Below are 18,747 nucleotides of genomic sequence, written 5' to 3' on the forward strand. Positions count from 1 at the left end.
AGATGGCGCAAGTGTGCCCAATAAAAAGCCTCCTGAACTGCCTGGAAAATAGATTCCCACACATGACCCGCCCTTCTTTGAACACTCTTCGTTATTTAATGTAACTACATTAATGTAATGTGCAACCGTACCTACTAATTGAGCTTTGATAAGACAGTGTAAGGATGCCAAAATCTAACGCAAGCCTTTCATAGTGACAGGTTCCCTTTAATATTTAAAGAAAGCCGTGTAGTTCTGGGTGGTAGCGTTGAGCAATGCTAAAGATGACTAATTTATGCAAGTGCATTCCTCACGCTGCAAGTCTGGGACTGACATATCCCTGACACATGTAAGTGCTTGCATAAATGAATAGAATTTCGGCGGTAGTAATATATTTAATGTGTGTAAGAAGCAAAACAAGAATTCTCAAGGGTCTCTGACCAATGAGTAAACCAAAAGAGGACTAACACTCAGAAATGATCTCACAGCTATAACAAAATATATAAAAAAGATGCAAATGCTATAAAATAAAAACTTGATAAGGACAGGAAATAAATAATGGCTGAAATGGTTGATTTCGATTGTTTCCCCAATGGTTTGCCATTAATTGGTCCCATGTCTTCGAGCAAACAATATTTAACCCACAATGTCAACATTTTTGATCCAACATTTTGGACTTTATTTTTTGACTTTGTATCGTTATAAATGTTTCTTGTTGTATCGGTCAAAAGTGCAGTCACACGATCGATAGCTCATCCATCTGACAGGCAGTTGATATCTCCGGTGTATGGCCAGCTTAGGTTTTGGTTGCACATTGGCGAGTAAAACAGAAGATAAAAGTAGTAATTGATGTTCCGAAAATAAAGTTGCAGGAACGTTACAGCATGAAAACACAAAAGTCCTAATGCCTGTATAGACATAGGGGCAAATTTACTTAGCAAGTCTTAGATGTCCGCTCTGAGTAAGCTGCGACAGATTAATTGAGGCGGCGCACGCCTCGTAATAAATCAGTTGCATCATCCCACTGGCCATGTGGCGCAATGACTGCGCCAGTGCGCCATCAATTCCCCATTCTATCGCACATAGGACCTTGTATGAGCTGCCGCAGGGAGCCTGAGGGGGACGAGATGAGAAAAGACGAGCGGTGATCATTATTTTTTTTTCTATATTTAATTGTCCAAAGGGGGAGAAGGGTTTGGGGGTAGTCCAAATTGGGAGGGTGGGGGTCAAGGTACAGGCGCGGGCCTCCACCTTGCTACAAACCACAAAGTGAAATCTACACCCACTAGGTACTGGTATAGATTTTCACTTCAATTTACGACAGCTTTATGGCGTAAATTATAATAAATTCATTGGCCCATTGTGACCTTGCCTCGGTTGTGAAAACCTGCCCCTTTTTCGTAAAAGATGCGAGTGCAGTGTAAAAAGACCCTCTTGCGGCTTTTCTGCGACAGAAAACTGATGAAGGGTTAATATATTCCCCCCATAGAGTTCAATGATAAACGATAAAGTTCTTACCACCTTCAGCCATCACTAGTGGGAGCTTAAGAGATTAATGCAGAGGGTTGATACAGTGATCTCCATTATAAAAAAAACCAAAAAAAAAAAACCAGTATGAAGTAACCTCCCCCTAGTGGTGGCTGAAGGCATCCAGAACTTTATTATTTTACTATATATGTCTAAGGCCGGATTCACACGAGCGTTGCGTTTTTGCGCGCGCAAACAACGCAGCGTTTTGCGCGCGCAAACACCATTTGACAGCTGCGTGTGTCATCCGTGTCTGATGCGCGGCTGCGTGATTTTCGCGCAGCCGCCATCATAGAGATGAGTCTAGTCGACGCCCGTCACTGTCCAAGGTGCTGAAAGAGCTAACTCTTTCAGCACCCTCGACAGTGAATGCTGTGAAAAAAAGAAAAAGTTCGTACTTACCGAGAACTTCCCGGCCGTTGCCTTGGTGACGCGCCTCTCGACATCGGGCCCCACCTCCCTGGATGACGCGCCAGTCCATGTGACCGCTGCAGGCTGTGCTTGGCCTGTGATTGGCTGGAGCTGTCACTTGGCCTGAATTGTCATCCCGGGAGGTCAGACTGGAGGAAGACGCCGGGAGTTATCGGTAAGTCAGAACTTTTTTTTTTTTTACAGGTTCATGTTTATTGGGATCGGTAGTCACTGTCCATGGTGCTGAAACAGTTTAACTCTTTCTGCACCATGGACAGTGACTATCTCCTGACGTCGCGTACCGATAATTTTTTTGCCGAGTTCGGCCGAACCCGGTGAAGTTCGGTTCGCTTGTCCGGCTTCGCTAATCGCAAAGACACTCCGTTTGGATGTTCGGAAACAGAAAAGCACGTGGTGCTTTTCTGTTTACATTCATCCTTTTGACAGCTGTTGCGCAAACACGCAGTTCGCACGGAAGTGCTTCCGTGCGACATGCGTGGTTTTCACGCACCCATTGACTTCAATGGGTGCGTGATGCGTTGAAAACGCTGAATCAACGGACATGTCGTGAGTTTTTTGCAACGGAGCAACGCTGCGCAAAAAACGCTGCCATGTCTGCACGGCCCCATTGACTAATATAGCTACGGGCAACGCACGTGAAAATCACGCGCGTTGCACGCGCGTATTTTACGTTCGTCTGAATAAGCCCTAAAGAGTGGATTCGGAGCTCTGTTTCCGAAAAAAAAAAATATGCGTTCCGCCCGCTATAAAGATATATTAAGAAATTAATCAGAACAGAATGTTAGACCTAAAAATCAACAAGGAGTTAAAACATTCACTTTAACTAAAGCGCAACTGTACACAGCTCATTATTGTATCAGCCGTAGGATTTCTGCCAAAACTCAACCACAAGTAAAGGCATCGTGTGTACGACCGTGCATTTGCGGCCGCATACTATCCGCAATTGTGGATTATATAGGACACATTCTATCCAATGGGCCGACGCACATGACCTTGGTTTCCATGGTCCAAGCATTGCCCGGAGCGCAATAAAAATAGGAAATTTGATTTTACGGACGGAAATTGCGGTCCGAGATCCTTGAAGTCAATGTACATCTTGTGTGTGCACGGTCCGTGATTGCGGCCAGCCCGCGGATGTTACTCTGCGTCCCGTCCGTGCCGTAATCACAGACCGTGCACGCAGCTACGGCCTTGTGCATGAGGCCAAAGAAGATTTCCAAGTGTAATATTCAATAAATCCTGATTACAATGTAACGTGCTGAGCGAATGCACTTCCCTTGCAGCCCACTCCTGGTCATGACATTCCTATTTATGTTATCGGCAACGCGATTACCAATTAGGACAAATCCCCATCTGCATTTTGGCCAGTTTTAACAAGTCTAATAAGGGAAAATCAGTTATTGTTTTAGGCAATTATGTTGCAGTCGCAAGGCCCAGTGGTTTAGTAGGAGAGCGTACAATAATAGCAGGCAAGTAGACATTTTAATGAGGCAATTATCCAGGGCAGCTGACGATGCTTGGCATGAGGGCACAATACGAGGAGCGAGTAAGGGTTGGCAGTAAAATGTGCGAATGTCAATGCTATAAAATGACATGAGGATTCTGTCTGGAGAGTGCACCTGTGAGATGTATAATGTTAGAAGACATCTCGGAGCTGATGCGCGTTCATTAGATGTAAATGAACGTTATTGAAAGAGGTTTGGAGAGGAGCGGTGTGGGCCGAGATGCCCGCAGCCGCAGATAATGACAGATTAGGAGTGAAGTGTCTAGACAGTGAGGGGGAGAACCCTGGGTCATCTATCTATGAATGAGTTATTCTGGAGATGTCTAAGACAGTGGATATAGAACATAACCTGACAAAATGGCCAAGTGCTAAGAGATACCATGAACAGAACAAAGCATCCAGGTGCCAAAGATACTTTGCTGCGGAGACAGGAGCGGAGAAGGGCTTTTAATTAAAGGGGTTGTCCGGGAACGGGGTGTTTTTCATACTGATGACCTATCCACAGGATCGGTGGGGGTCTGACACCCGGACCCCACCCCGATCAGCTATTCCAGCTGCCCATGCCGGAAGCAGATGGCTCCGGTCATGGTATAGCGGCCGTGCTGCAGCTCTATTGCTCCTATTGGCCGCTATACAGTGTACGGAGCCATCCGCTTCCCACGCTAGCCACTGCATAACATCCGGTGTTGGGTGATCGATGAGGGGATCCAGGTTTCGTAACCCCACCGATTATATACTGGTGACCTATCCTGTGGATAGGTCATCAGTATGAAAAACCGCTCCGTGCCTGGACAACCCCTTTAATAGAAAAATATAAAATTACAGGCAACTGGTACTTACGCAAGCAGTAGAGCACAAGTCCAATGTCGCTGCACTGTATCAAAAGGGCGGATATATTCTGTAATAAATAAATAACACAAAAGCAAATTGCTGAGGTTGCTACATGTGGTGTGTGATATTCTCTACGTGCCAAACTTGAAAGCCTAAGGGTATGTTCACACGCCGTGCCCAAAAACGATACGTTTCAGGCGAAAACAGCTCCTGATTTTCAGACGTTTTAGTAGCAACTCGCGTTTTTCGCGGCGTATTTTACGGACGTTATAGGAGCCGTTTTTCAATGAAAAACGCCTCCAAAAACGTCCCAAGAAGTGACATGCACTTCTTTTTCCCGGGAGTCTTTTTACGCACCGTATTTTGACAGCGACGCGTAAAATTAAGGCTCGTGGGAACAGAACACCGTAAAACCCATTGCAAGCAATGGGCAGATGTTTGTAGGCGTATTAGGGGCGTTTTTAAGGGCATAAAACGCCCGAATTACATCTGAAAACACTGCATGTGAACATACCCTTACCATTCTCCTTATATCCTATGTATAGTGCAGGACCAACTACCTAAAAGAATGGGGCTGAGCTGTACTACCAAAAACAATCTATGGATAGGTGTGGCGCTGTATTTGGAAGAAAACAGACATGTTTTTCTAATCCCGTACAACCCTTTATTATACGGTCCTCTTGTTCCGCCACACTGCAGCCATCCTGTGCCTTATACTTAACCCCTTCGTCCCCTTTCCTGACTGCAGCTTTCCATTACATCATACTTAAAGCAATTTTCTTATCTGAGACATTTATGACATATCCACAGGATAGTGGGACCCGCACTTATGTGGAGAACAGGGCCCCAACCCCCCTGATAGAAGGAATTGAAAAGAGGCTGCCTATGACAGTTACAGGAACAGCTAAGGAATCCGTCAGTGGCCACCTCAGCCGTCAGGACAGGGGTCAGGGCAACCCTGTTTTTCACGTAGTATCCGGTGGATAAATGACCAAGATAGGAATACCACTTTAACCCCTTCCTCCCCCCTCCTTACTGCAGCTATCTAGTGCCCCATGCTTAACCCCTTTCTCCCCTCTCCCATGCTTAACCCCTTTCTCCCCTGCTTAACCCCTTTCTCCCCTCTCCCATGCTTAACCCCTTTCTCCCCTCTCCCACATTTCCCAACTGCCTAGCAAATAACTATCCTGTAACCACTCTAAACCCCCTTAGATCACTATTCCCAGTATACCCCCATATTGTGCCAATATCCAATCTTGGGGAATGGAGACACGCTCGGAGGTACAACTGCCAAGACAACCATACGATGATGGAAGATTCTCCTGCACAGCTCCTATTAAATAAAAGGATATAATCAAATTTGTATGCAATATATATCGAAATTGCTATTTATATAGGAGTCTCCTAAAGTTGGGATTTCAGATGGCCGTTCTCTGAATAACTTGTCGTTCATGGTTGGACTGTGAAGGTGGTCATCCTGGACAACAACTTCAATCAATCTCTTCTTTGATCTGATGGAATTCCGATAGTTTGCTTGGCATTAACAACTTTCCAAAGACTGTACCCGACAATGCCCGAATAAAAAAAAAAAAAAAAAAAAAAAATCGAACACAGCAGATCAACGTTAACACAGATATCTGTCTTCGCTTGGCATCGGTCACGAAAATGAACCAAGAGTTGGGTGAAAATGGTCTAAATCTGCCTAAACAGACGTCTAAAATCTCTCGTTGTACGCCGGGTCCACAATGCACAGTTTGATGGGTTTTTTTCTTCGTCAAAGCCAGGAGTAGAGACAAAAAAAAATAAAAAAAATAAAATAAAAAGGATGAGATGCAAGTCTTTCTCTTATACATTTCCTCCACTGCATGTACGAATCCAGCCATGGCAGAATCAAGTAATAATGTGTGTTGCATTTTTTTTTTTATGCCGTATTTTTTATACCATAAATCAAGTGTTGCAAACAGGAATTTTGTAATCACATGTTCTTCGAATCACCTATTGTGAAAAAAAAGCATACAAAAAACCCCCCTGCAAAAACCACATACTATTTTGAAAAAAAAACCCAAAAAGACGCATGTACGCATGTGTCTCTCAAAAGGCAGCCTTAGGTTTACACCTGTGCCCAGAATAAGCGGAAGTGCAGATTCTGTTGCACCACAGACACCACCAGCGGCCGACAGAAACCCATTGACTTTAATGGGTTAGGGTCTGTTCACATCACCGTTCGTTTCCGCGGAGGGGTTCCGTTGGAGGTTTTTCTCTAGCAGAAAGTCAAACGGAAACCTTAGCTTCCGTTTCCCTCACCATTGAACTCAATCATTTTGGACGGAATAGCTAGCGGTCGACTAAACTATTGATTCAGTCAAAACGACGGAACCCTGTCACAACGGTGACAGACAGAAACCATTAGCTAGGTTACCGTCACCATTGAGTTCAATGGTGAGGGAAACAGAAGTTTCCATTTGACTTTCCGCTGAGGGGTTAACCAAACGGAAACCTCCAACAGAACCCCTCAGTGGAAACAAACGGTGATGTGAGCAGGCCCTTAGATCGGGTTTCTGTCGGGGTGTCAATGTTTTTACCAAAAAAACATAGCGCAGCCAGTTGCGCTATTGTTTCTGGTATTTTCGGCTGGATCTACGATGGAGGCCACATACGGGGCCTCCAACTCAGATGTGAGTATGTTTTGCCCGTGCAGTTCAATAAAAAGTTTTTTTTTAAAAAGTTAATGTTTTCTGAACACAGAAATCATAAAACTGCCATATTATAGGGATCCTAAATAGGGGGGGGGGGGGGAGCTGGAAATAAAAACCCTGTGCAAAATTGACCAACACGAGAGGGTTTAAGGAATCAACAGGGACACAGGAATGGTTTACATGATATGCGAGGATGTAAAAGGCGCCATACGCAGAGGATTGTCGACAGGTCCCCAATACTCTAATGTGTATAGAGTTTAACTGTGACCCTGACCTGTCCGTCAGTGGAAAGAAAAAAATTGGGCATGATGGATTTGAACAGTAAAAAGCTTCTGTTTTGTAGGTAGATAAGCAGGTAGTCATTTATTCATACATACAGGGATCGCTTATATTTGTAGTGTATGGGGTGCACACATTTGATGGCAGCCTTTCCACAGAATAAGTGGTTCACAAGTTGCGTGCTGGGACCCACTCTGATATAATCTGTGGGGTGACTGGACTCAATTACTCTCCAGCACCTCAAAAGGGGAAAGAAAGCATTGCAATTAGTTTGCAGTTCTTGTAATGCACATACATGTTGGTTCCTATAGAGTAAGAGACGCGGTTTGTATTCCCGTTCTACTCTAGCTGATAGATGGGGATCCTGAATGGGGGACCCCAATCTTTTAACTCAGAAGTCTATAATAGGGTATTTGAAAATGTGTTTTCTAAACCAGACAACCTCTTAAATGATCAAAAATACAATTAAAAAAATGGAGGGCCTGTCACTAGGACATATACAGGAGACCTGAACAGCTTAAAAACCAAACATTTTGAATAGGGTATTAAGATATTACACAAAAGGAGAACGCAAAGATTATATTGCCAGTTATTCACGAATATTATTCTTATTATGCTGGGAGGAAATGCTATTTAAAGAGGACCTGTCACTAGATCATATCATTTGAACCGGTTAACTGACCTGAATAGCGCTGTCTCCCAGATTCCAGAAATGGTTTTTTTCCTGGACCCCCGTTCCAGAGATATGGCCCACTGATGTGTTGGCACTCTCTATGCTAATTTGCCGTAGTTAGCCAACGGGGTGTGAACTACTCTGAAGCTGCCTTGGAGGTTATTGATCAGCATCAAAGGCAGGCCAGTAAACTCCAAATCCCCTATACAGACTGTCCATGTTCCACCCCAAGTGGGAGCTTAGGAGCTTACTGTATACGGTTTTATAGTTCAGTTAGATATTGTATACGCCCCCTGGTGGTGGCCACAGGCAGCCGGAGTATTATTGTTTAAAGTGTAGCTAAATGTTTGACATACTTCTGACATGACATAGTGCTCGGACCCCCCCCAATCCAAACTTCTAACATGTCACGGAGAGCCCCACCAATCGCTAGAACGAAGCAGCTGAAGAGCTCGTGTGAGCGCTCAGCCGTTTCGGGTCTGTTCGGCTTTTTCCGGAAATAAATGTATCGGTGTACGGACACAATAGAAAGTCTAAGAGCCCGTACTCCGATACATCGGCTTTCCGGAAAAAGCCAAAACAGACACGAAGCGGCTGAGCGCTCACACGAGCGCTTCATTCTAGTGATTTGTAGGGGTCTCAGTGCTCGGACACCCACCAATCAAACTTCTGACGTCACTATGACATGTCAGAAGTTTGTCAAAGTTTAGCTACACTTTAACACTATGGCTATGCAGAGGATTTTGGAACCTATATTGGTGTTTTGACCGCTATAAAGTGGGATTATGAAATCAAAATTAAATTGCAATGGGATGTTCGAAGATGGTCATGTTTTTGACTTGTGGTATGAAACCAGAATATTTGGAGGCACTACTTGCAGATATTATTCTGGATGGACTTGAACCCAGTATGCCAATTATGGAAGGCAAAAGTTTTAAAAACGTAGCCACCGTATCATTACTACTAATGTGATAAAAGTCACCCCTGTAGCTTCACTCCTTTCTGAAATGCTGATAACATGCAGCAACTGAATGGCTACGTCACTAATACGACCCTGAAAAATCATGCTCCTACAAATCACAAATGTTGCGCAGGTTGTACTATCGGAAACTGTATATTAGAGAATCCGCCCTGCCCTGGGGTTATAATAGGAACCCAGGAAATGTGAAACTAGCATGTAAGTGTATCGGATACTCCAGTAATTGTAGAGTCCATAAATCCTCATCTTAAACACTGGATTTACACCTCCTTTACTGATAGCTTTCATGTTAAAGCCGAGCAGAGCTGTGTACTTGTGATGGATAACACCAAAGCAATCTCAGCTTCAGCATTAGAGAGGACAAGTGGCTTGTCCACCCCGGATCAAAGGCTGAACACAAGTGGCAGCACTCCAGTAAATCGAGGCTCTGCGCTAATGGGTTTTGTCGCTAACAAGGTGTCAGATTATTTTTAAAGGTGACTTTTGCGCACACCATGGGTTAGAGATGCAGTTAACAATCCTTCATGTGACCCACTTGTGTATTACTCACCCCTGGTACCTGCAGAGAACAGATTTGCTCGTTTAACCATTAGGTGTAGAAAAGTAATAAGCAAATGGATAAACACCGGTTGAGGATCACCCACACGTTAACTGGCAAAAGACAGGCCATAATAATAAAAAAATAAAAAAAAAGTCAAATAGAAATTAAACTGACATGGGGGCGTGGCCTAGAGGTGAATGGAGGAAGTCGCATAGTTGCGGAGCTCCGCGATAAGAAAGCCTAAAACGGCCCAAATAAACCTACTTTGACGAAGGTAAAGTGAAGAAACTGTGCTGCAAGAATAGCCCGGTAGAAAGCATCCGACCTGGCTGGCAGTGGGGGAGCGTGTGACGGCACCGGAGGAGAAAGGGCCTTGATGGCGACAAGCACGGTGGAGACGAGGTATATCCGGCAGATCTCAGTACCATCGGCGGTGAAGAGGACATTGGAAAAACGATCTGGCAAAAAGTAAGACGACACAAGGGGCTGAGGAAATCGAGAACACTTACCGGAGGCAAAGGAGACGGGGTGAATCAAGCAGGGGGAAGATATCCTCTGATGCCGCCCTTCTTCCTCAGTCGGCCATCTTCTGCACGGCGCCATTGGGCTGCACACGTGGCGACAGTGAGGAAATCAGAAGTGCAGCCTAGCACCTAACACCTAGTAAAAGGAGAGGTTGCGGCAGTGAAGGGATAGAACATTCACCAACAGCCACAAGCAGTGGTAAATTTCGGGAGGAATGTGACAGCCAACTCTGGCTTGGAATACGTCTGGCAGCCATCGTTTGGGGAGGCCTGATCTGAGTGAGTACGCAGTGCTAACGTGGAGGATAAGGTGTCTGGTCCCTTAAGGATTGAAGGTGGAGATAAAGAGGGATTGTAATTTTATTTCTGCAGTGGAGGCACCACTACATACCTTGGGGGTAGCTGGAGAACACCTTACAGTCCTGGGTACAGAATTACATCTGCATAAAGGGAAAGTTCAATTCCTGTGGCAAATCCACCACAATTGTGTATGGACAAACTGTCTGACTATTCAATATACCAGTATACTATACAAGATATTCATCTGTATATATCCCATCTAATCCTCTGAGAGGCACATCCAAAAAGAACACCAAAGCCAAACCTGCTAAACTTACTGAATTTTTTAACCCGTCATCTTCACAACAATTGGGTGCGCACAAACGTATACCTTGTACCCCTTCTTCGCCTGCTCCGTCATCCAGAGCGGAATCGGTAGATAATGACACACAAGATGAGATGGAATCTCAGCCAGTCTCGGAGCCCACAATTAAAAGGTTGTTGGATTCCTTGAGAGAATCACTCCAAACAGATATAAGACAAGTTATTGGAGATTTGAGAAAAGATATTCAAACTATAGCCTCCAGAACAGATCACATGGAACATAAGATGGAGGAAGTTGTTAAATCCCACAATATGCTCATTGATGCTAATTCAAGTTTGGAGGAAGAGGTGATGAGACTTTCCAGTAAAGTTTTAGATCTAGAAGATAGATCTCGCAGAAATAATGTCCGCATCAGGGGCATACCGGAATCGGTCACTCCAGACCTTTTGAACCAATTCCTTACTGACATGATGGCCATTGTCCTACCGCAAAAAAACACCCAAGAGCTTCTAATTGACAGAATCCACCGTATTCCTAAACCCAAACATATTGCTGCACATCTTTCTCGTGACACGATAGCACGTATTCATTTCTTCCATGTGAAAGATGAATTTTTAAGATGTCTAAAGATTTCCCCTGAGCTTCCAGAAAGGTTTAAAGATATTGTTCTATACCCGGATCTTTCGGCAGCAACCATGCTACGACGCAAGGAATTTGCTTCCTCGACAAAAATCTTAAGAGATAATGCGATTCTTTACAAATGGGGCTTTCCAGTGAAGATTATTATTACGAACAAAGGAAAACAACACATCTGTTTCACTCCGACAGCAGTGAAAGAGCTTCTTAATTCTTGGAATTTGCTCCCGTCGCAAGATCAGAGTCCCGCTCGTCCTCCTAACATCGGACCGGAAAATGTCGCCCCGTTATAGTCCGATAGTAGTAGGAGATCCAGTCGTCGGCTGCCCGTCTAATGATATATGCAGCAGAAACAAATCTTTCTCGTCAAGGCTTTCGTGACGAATCCGGGACGTTCTCCATTCCTTCTTCTGTTTTGAAGTAACTTTTACTTTACAGGAAAGCTGAACTTGAGTCCCTGTGACCCTTTCCCTGAAAGAGGGAATGTCCTATTGGGTAATCTCAAAGTATTACCTATGGTTTTTGTGAATAGGTTTTTGGTTTTTCTTTTGGTTATGTGCTGTATCATACCTTATGGTGAACCCCATTACTCCTGATGGATCTGAAGTTGATCTCGATTAACGCTCATGGTCTGAATTCTCCCTTCAGACGGTCCATGGTGTGGAAAGAAGTTAAACGGACATAAAATACCCCGCCAAAAAAAACGTCGCCAATCATTGTTGAAACACTAGCCCTGACACAATTATCCTAAACACAAAAAGAAAACCACATGTAACATATCGAAATTTACAGGATACAATGACTACCATAAATAAAGTTATTTTAGGGTAACACTTTAATATTACCAGAAAAAAAGAACTAAAATATTAAAAACAAACATTTTTTCTACAATTTTGTTTTTCAATCTATAAAGACCTAAAAATGCTATAAAAAAAACCAAAACAAAAACAAAGTTCTGAATCAAAATGATTAAAGAAAAAAAAAGAGAAACTAGCGATGTATCATCAATGTTTGTACTGAGACAAATACTTTAAGAGCTTCAATATTCTGGGACTGTTCAGGCGATTAGACTGGTAGCAAGAACTTCCATAGTCATGAATAGAAAACAAGCAAAAAGCGGGTAGCTAGCGGCAAATTTCTCAACGCATTGGCTACCCGGCTCCAAGAATTTGTCCAGCCTTGTACCAAGAATACATTTTTTTTTTTTTTTTTATCTTAAGTGTCCATTCATGTTGTACTGCAAAAGTAGTGCAGAAAAAGATAAAAATATAATAGAATAAATGTATGCATCTCGACCATAGATAAAGATGGGCACACATGGCTATAGACACGCCGCCTCTCCGTAAAGCACTGGTTAATTTCAGTTCAAAGACAGAGTTTATAAGCGTGTATATAAAAATAAAAAAAACTTGATTTTTTTTCCCTGAAAACACTAAATGCTCAACCCATATATCGTCTTTAAGAAATTCTGTATGTTGTGCTTCATACTGCTATGGGAAAGGACAACACAATAAATAGGCCACTGTCTTTCAGAAAGATACATTGTGCATGCATGGACCGACCCCATGTGCATGAAGATTAGACATTTGGTATGTAAATGACCCTTATACATATGCAAATTGTCCCCAGAGATCACATTGGGTAAAATAAAGAGCGAGTGAATAGCCCTAAGCAGACGGAGCGCTTCATCTATGCAGAATTTCTCTAAATTCCAAAAGGAGTAAGAGATATAAAGGGCTCAACAGGGAAAGAAGAAATAATAGGAACTAAATCAGCAGCGTGAAACGAACTCTTGTCGCCGCATGCTTTAGAGATTGGTGGTTCACTGGGAATGGAGAACATTTGTGTGTCCAGTTAATATATGCTCTCACGTAAAAAATTCTGTTCTGCAGTTTGTTAGTTACATCTGTGCCTGGAAAAGCTGGGTGACAACCAATATGCTCATTCTAACCACGGCCACAGAATTGTCCTTCACCTTAACCCCTTAATCACCAGCCTATTTTAGACGTTAATGACCAGGCTATTTTTGAGGTTTTTCCATAGGCTCATTCAAAGAGCTATAACTTATTTATTTTTGCGTCGACACAGCTGTATAAGGACCAGTTGTAATTTTTAATAGCACCATTTTGGGGTACATAGAATTTATTGATTAGCTTTTATTAACTTTTTTTGGAGGGGGGGGGGGGGGAATAGAAAAAAAACTGCAATTTCGCCACACTTTTTTGCGTCCTAAATTTGCGCCGTTTACCGTGTGGTATAAATAACATAACTTTATTCAGCGGGTTGTTGCGATTGCAACGATCCCAAATTCATATCGATTTTGTATGTTTTACTACTTTGTTTTTGTATCTCCATATTTGAAGAGCCATAACTTTTTTATTTTTTCGCCGATGCAATTGTATAAGGGCTTTTTTTTGCGGGACGACTTGTAGTTTTTATCAGCACCACTTTGGAGTAAATCCGAATTTTTGATCACTTTTTATCACATTTTTTTTAAGGCAGGATTTACAGAAAGCAGCAATTTTTGCATTGTACACCATGCGGGTTAAAGAGGCTCTGTCACCAGATTTTGCAACCCCTATCTCCTATTGCAGCAGATCGGCGCTGCAATGTAGATAAAAGTAACGTTTTTTTGTTTTTTTTTTAAAAACTAGCATTTTTGGCCAAGTTATGACCATTTTTATATTTATGCAAATGAGGCTTTCTAAAGTACAACTGGGCGTGTATTATGTGCGTACATCGGGGCGTTTTTACTTCTTTTACTAGCTGGGCATTGTGAATAGAAGTGTATGATGCTGACGAATCAGCATCATCCACTTCTCTTCGTTAACACCCAGCTTCTGGCAGTGCACAGACACACAGCGTGTTCTCGAGAGATCACGCTGTGACGTCACTCATAGGTCCTGCATCGTGTCGGACGAGCGAGGACACATCGGCAGCAGAGGCTACAGTTGATTCTGCAGCAGCATCAGCGTTTGCAGGTAAGTAGCTACATCGACTTACCTGCAAACGCCGATGCTGCTGCAGAATCAACTGTAGCCTCTGGTGCCGATGTGTCCTCGCTCGTCCGACACGATGCAGGACCTGGGGCAGGAAGTGAGTGACGTCACAGCGTGATCTCTCGAGAACACGCTGTGTGTCTGCACTGCCAGAAGCTGGGTGTTAACGAAGAGAAGTGGATGATGCGGATTCGTCAGCATCATACACTTCTATTCACAACGCCCAGCTAGTAAAAGTAAAAATGCCCAGATGTACGCACATAATACACGCCCAGTTGTACTTTTACTGTAAACACGCCCAGTTGTACTTTAGAAAGCCTCATTTGCATAAATATAAAAATGGTCATAACTTTGCCAAAAATGCTCGTTTAAAAACAAAAACAAAACGTTAGTCTTATCTACATTGCTGCGCCGATCTGCTGCAATAGGAGATAGGGGTTGCAAAATCTGGTGACAGAGCCTCTTTAAATGATGTAATAAGCTTATAGTTGAAGTCGTTACGGACGCGGCGATACAAAATATGTGTAACTTTTTAACTTTATTTTGTTTTTTAATAATAAAGCAGTTTGTAAGGAGAAAAAGTGGGTTTTTCATCATTTTTTTTTTTACACTTTTTTTTAAACTTTTTTTACTAGTCCCACTACAGTACTTCACTATGCGATCCTACGATTGCAATTATAATACACTGCAATACTTCTGTATTGCAGTGTATTATGCCTGTCCGTTTAAAACAGACAGGTATCTGCCAGGCCATGCCTCTGGCATGACCAAGCAGGCATACACTACAGGCAGACCTGGGGGCCTTTATTAGGCCCCCAGCTGCTATCGGAGACACAGACACTCGGCGATCTTATTGCCGGGTGTCAGTGGGATGAGAGGGAGCTCCCTCCCTCTCTCCAAAACCACTCCGATGTGGCGCTCGCTATTGAGCGCCGCATCTGAAGGGTTAAACGGGTGAGATCGATATGGATATCGATCTCACCCATTCAGGCAGGGATGCCCCAAGCCCTCAGCTGCCTCTGGTAGCTGAGAGCAGGGAGATTTAACGGCTCCCTGCTCGGTTTACTTATTCCGATGCAGCGCCGTAAAAAGGCTATTGCATCGGAATAAAGCCCGTTAGTGGCCACCATAAAAACACTATGGGGCGGTCACTAACGGGTTAAAAAGGAACGGTCACCTCTCCTGACATGTCTAGTTTAGTAGATAATTGTATTCCCCATGAAATAACAATTCTGGAACAGATTTTCTTCTAAATCTTTATTGTTCCATTCCTCTGTTATTCCTCCTTAATATTTATTAATAAATTGACAACTGGGTGTTACCCATTCCCTTTGTCAGGTGGGTGTGACCTTACACTGTCTCACTGTCAGCACTGATTGGTCAGCGTCAGAATGTGTAGCTGACATGGAGTACAGCGGGGTCGGTCATACGACGAAGCGTCGACCGTCATCAAAGAAGGCTGTGCAACTGGACTTCCGGACCTCTGGTAGCGCTATAAAAATGTATGAAAGTCTCAGAATCAGCGCGACGGGGGACCAGAATGTATATTCGCGGGTGTACTCACATACTGCAGTGACTACACTGCTAATAATTTTTGGTCCCCACATAAACCCTTTAAAAGTGTTATTCCCAACTCAGGAATTTGTGGCATATACACAGGATAGGCCATAAATGTCTGATAGGTTCAAGAACCGAGGCCACCCATCCCCGTTTCGCCTGGTGAGGTGGCCGCTGACTGAAGATTCCATGCAGGGACTGTGGAGAGGGGGCAGCGCTTGCTTTGCAGTTTCCCCATCTCCCATAGAACAGAATAGAGAAAGTGTCAGCCTATGTGCAGCCACCTCTCAGTCCTCGTCTGGAACAGGCAGCAGCCAGCCGCTGACTTAAAAGGCAAAAACGGGTCGGGTGAGCCCCGTTCTTGATATAAGTGCGGTTCCCAGCTCTTATCAGACATTTATGGCATACCCTGTGGATATGCCATAAGGCCTTGTTCAAACAGCGTGTATTTGATGCGTTTTAGGCGCTGAAAACTGCGTCAAAAACTCATGCATTAAGCTTCCCATTGACATCAATGGCAAAATGCATTGTAGTGCAGAAAACGCTTCTTTTTACGCTCACGTCTTCAAAAAAATGCGTCGTTTATAAAAAAAAAAAAAAAAAAAAAAAAAAGAAGCGTCCGCTTCAATTCTTGGCGCTGAAAACGCGAGTAATTGAGAGTCCTAATTACGCGCCTAAAAGCGTGTCAAAAAATGCCTGTATTTTAAAAAGCGCTTTACAAAAACGCTAGCGTTTTTGACACGTTTAAACGTCCGTTTTTTTTAGCGCGGTGTGAACATGGGCTAAATGTATGAGTTGGGAATAACCCTTTTAATTTTTAGGCCGACTTGATATTATTAGTATTGCTGATATGTTGAATGTAGCGCTGGAACACACATTGGTTTTTATATTGTTGAATTACCTTGAAATAAATGAGGTTTTCCCAGGCAGTCGTGTAATCAGCGGTTAGCACATGGGCGACGCACATTTCATAACACGGAAACTGCTGAGCAGCGGATGACACAAACACACGTACTGTATTTTATTATTAATTGTTATTATTATAGGTAGACTTGCTATTTTAACTACTTAAAATTTGCCGGGAAACCTGTGAAAACATTGACGTAGAATACAGAGAAAAGCGGAGTTTCTATCAAGCAACGAGATCATGTCCATCCACTCAGCACTGAATATAGTGGGCTTTGTGGCAACCAGGAAATGAGTGATATTTATCGGTGGTTAGTCATTATATTTTATGATCCTGTTAACCTCTATTATATATGTGTGGTAAACCACATTATGTTCTGCATCCAAAATCACCACATACACACTCATACTACACCCCGCTGCAGTCTCTTCTGGTATAAACCAAATAAATATTAAGCCTGTGGCAGGCAATAAGGACATGTGTTATGGCGGTCGACCCCGTCACACAAGTTTAATGTGACAGAAAATTTAGAAACATGTTAAAAGAAAAACAAAATCGCTTCTCTGAATTACTGCTGCGGACTAAAGCCTCGGCTGGTATAAGGCCTCTCATATTTGGCCCTGAGGTGAACTTCCACACTTGAATATACCTTTTGAAAAATCTGGGAAGACAAACTACTTTATAAACCTCTATAGCGAACGCAGCTCCATTTTTCTGATACTCCGTGTGAAATCTCCTTTATAGCCCATGCACATGAACGGCCGCAATTTCCCCGAAAATCCACGGGAGAATTGCGGGCCCATGCACATGACCATGGTTTCCACGGTCCGTGCATGGCCCAGGAGCCCGGACCGCAGAAAGAACGGGCATGTCTTATTACGGCTGTGTTCTGCAGTCCAGGCTCATAGCAAATAACGGCTCCGGCCATGTGCACGGCCCGCAATATGCGGGCGGCTCTCGAGTGACACTCCGCCCCCGGCCGACCTGAAAATCACGGCCGTGCACATGGCTACAGTCGTGTGCATGAGGCCTAAATCTTCCTACACCAGCTTTATGGCATAGAAAAGTCGCCTAGCTGGCGTAGATTTCACTCTGGAGCATAGGAAGGGAGAAGCTGTGCCGGGCCCTGTATTTGGCCCACCTCTTCCACATCAGTCAATAGAATAATATAAAAAAATATCCAAACCCTCCCCCCCTAATACGCGCTCTCAGTGCAGGACGCGGCTTATACAAGTACGGACGATGGGTAGTGTTAGTACGTTGCATGTGACGCAGCACTCAGAGTCACATATAAAGCCCTGACGCTGCTGGTCATGAGTACCTTATATGAACCGCTGCCTGCAGTGAAAGCCTGAGGGGATCCAGGGGGGAGGAGCGGTGAGTTGTTCATATTTTTTATGTTCTGTCCGATGGGAGCACTCGTCTCTTAATAAAGGAAACGTATCTTACTCCAGCGAACTGTTTATGAAGCCTGGGGTGTGAAACATCAGTCTTAATAAATCTCCCCCATACAGTTAAAGTGTAATTTCACACCCGATGCCACATCGGGTGTCGGGGCAGTAAAGTTGTATTGGCAACTGTACGATGTCCGATGGGCGGGAAATCGTAAATGGAGGGAAACATTAATGATACAATATCAATAGATGTCTTTTTGTGGTACTGGATACCACAGCAGGTTACCGTATTCTGTAGTGTATACCCTTCCTTCAGAATTTTTATTTTATTTTTTTAAATAAAAGTCAATAGGTAGAAGCATACTTTTGGATTAAAAAAAAAAAAGCAAACAAATAAACAAAACAAAACTAAAAATGATATACCGTAATGGCAGTTTACATATTTACAGGCAAAATATGGTGTGAACAGAGCCTTTTCTTGACTTTTTTTAAACAAATAAAATAGAAATAAAAAATAGGGCAGCAAGTGAACATCTTGGTTCTATTAGGGGGCCTGTCAACAAAAGTGTGAAAAGCTTTAAATGTAAAAAAAAAACAAAAAAAAAAAAAAAACAAAACATAAAAAGGGGTTAAGTAAAATCCATCAACGCGCAAATCAACAGAAATCTGAAGACAACCTGAAGTA

The 18,747-nt window shown here is 43.3% G+C and overlaps 1 protein-coding gene across 3 annotated transcripts in view; it reads right to left on the reverse strand.

Moving 5' to 3' along the window:
* Positions 1–18,747, reverse strand: part of ASAP2 (ArfGAP with SH3 domain, ankyrin repeat and PH domain 2) — a 217,378-nt gene that overhangs the window by 133,082 nt on the left and 65,549 nt on the right. The gene's annotated exons all lie outside the window — the stretch shown is intronic.

The sequence above is a fragment of the Rhinoderma darwinii genome, chromosome 4 (genome assembly GCF_050947455.1).
Source record: "Rhinoderma darwinii isolate aRhiDar2 chromosome 4, aRhiDar2.hap1, whole genome shotgun sequence".
NCBI classification, from domain to species: Eukaryota; Metazoa; Chordata; class Amphibia; order Anura; family Rhinodermatidae; genus Rhinoderma; species Rhinoderma darwinii.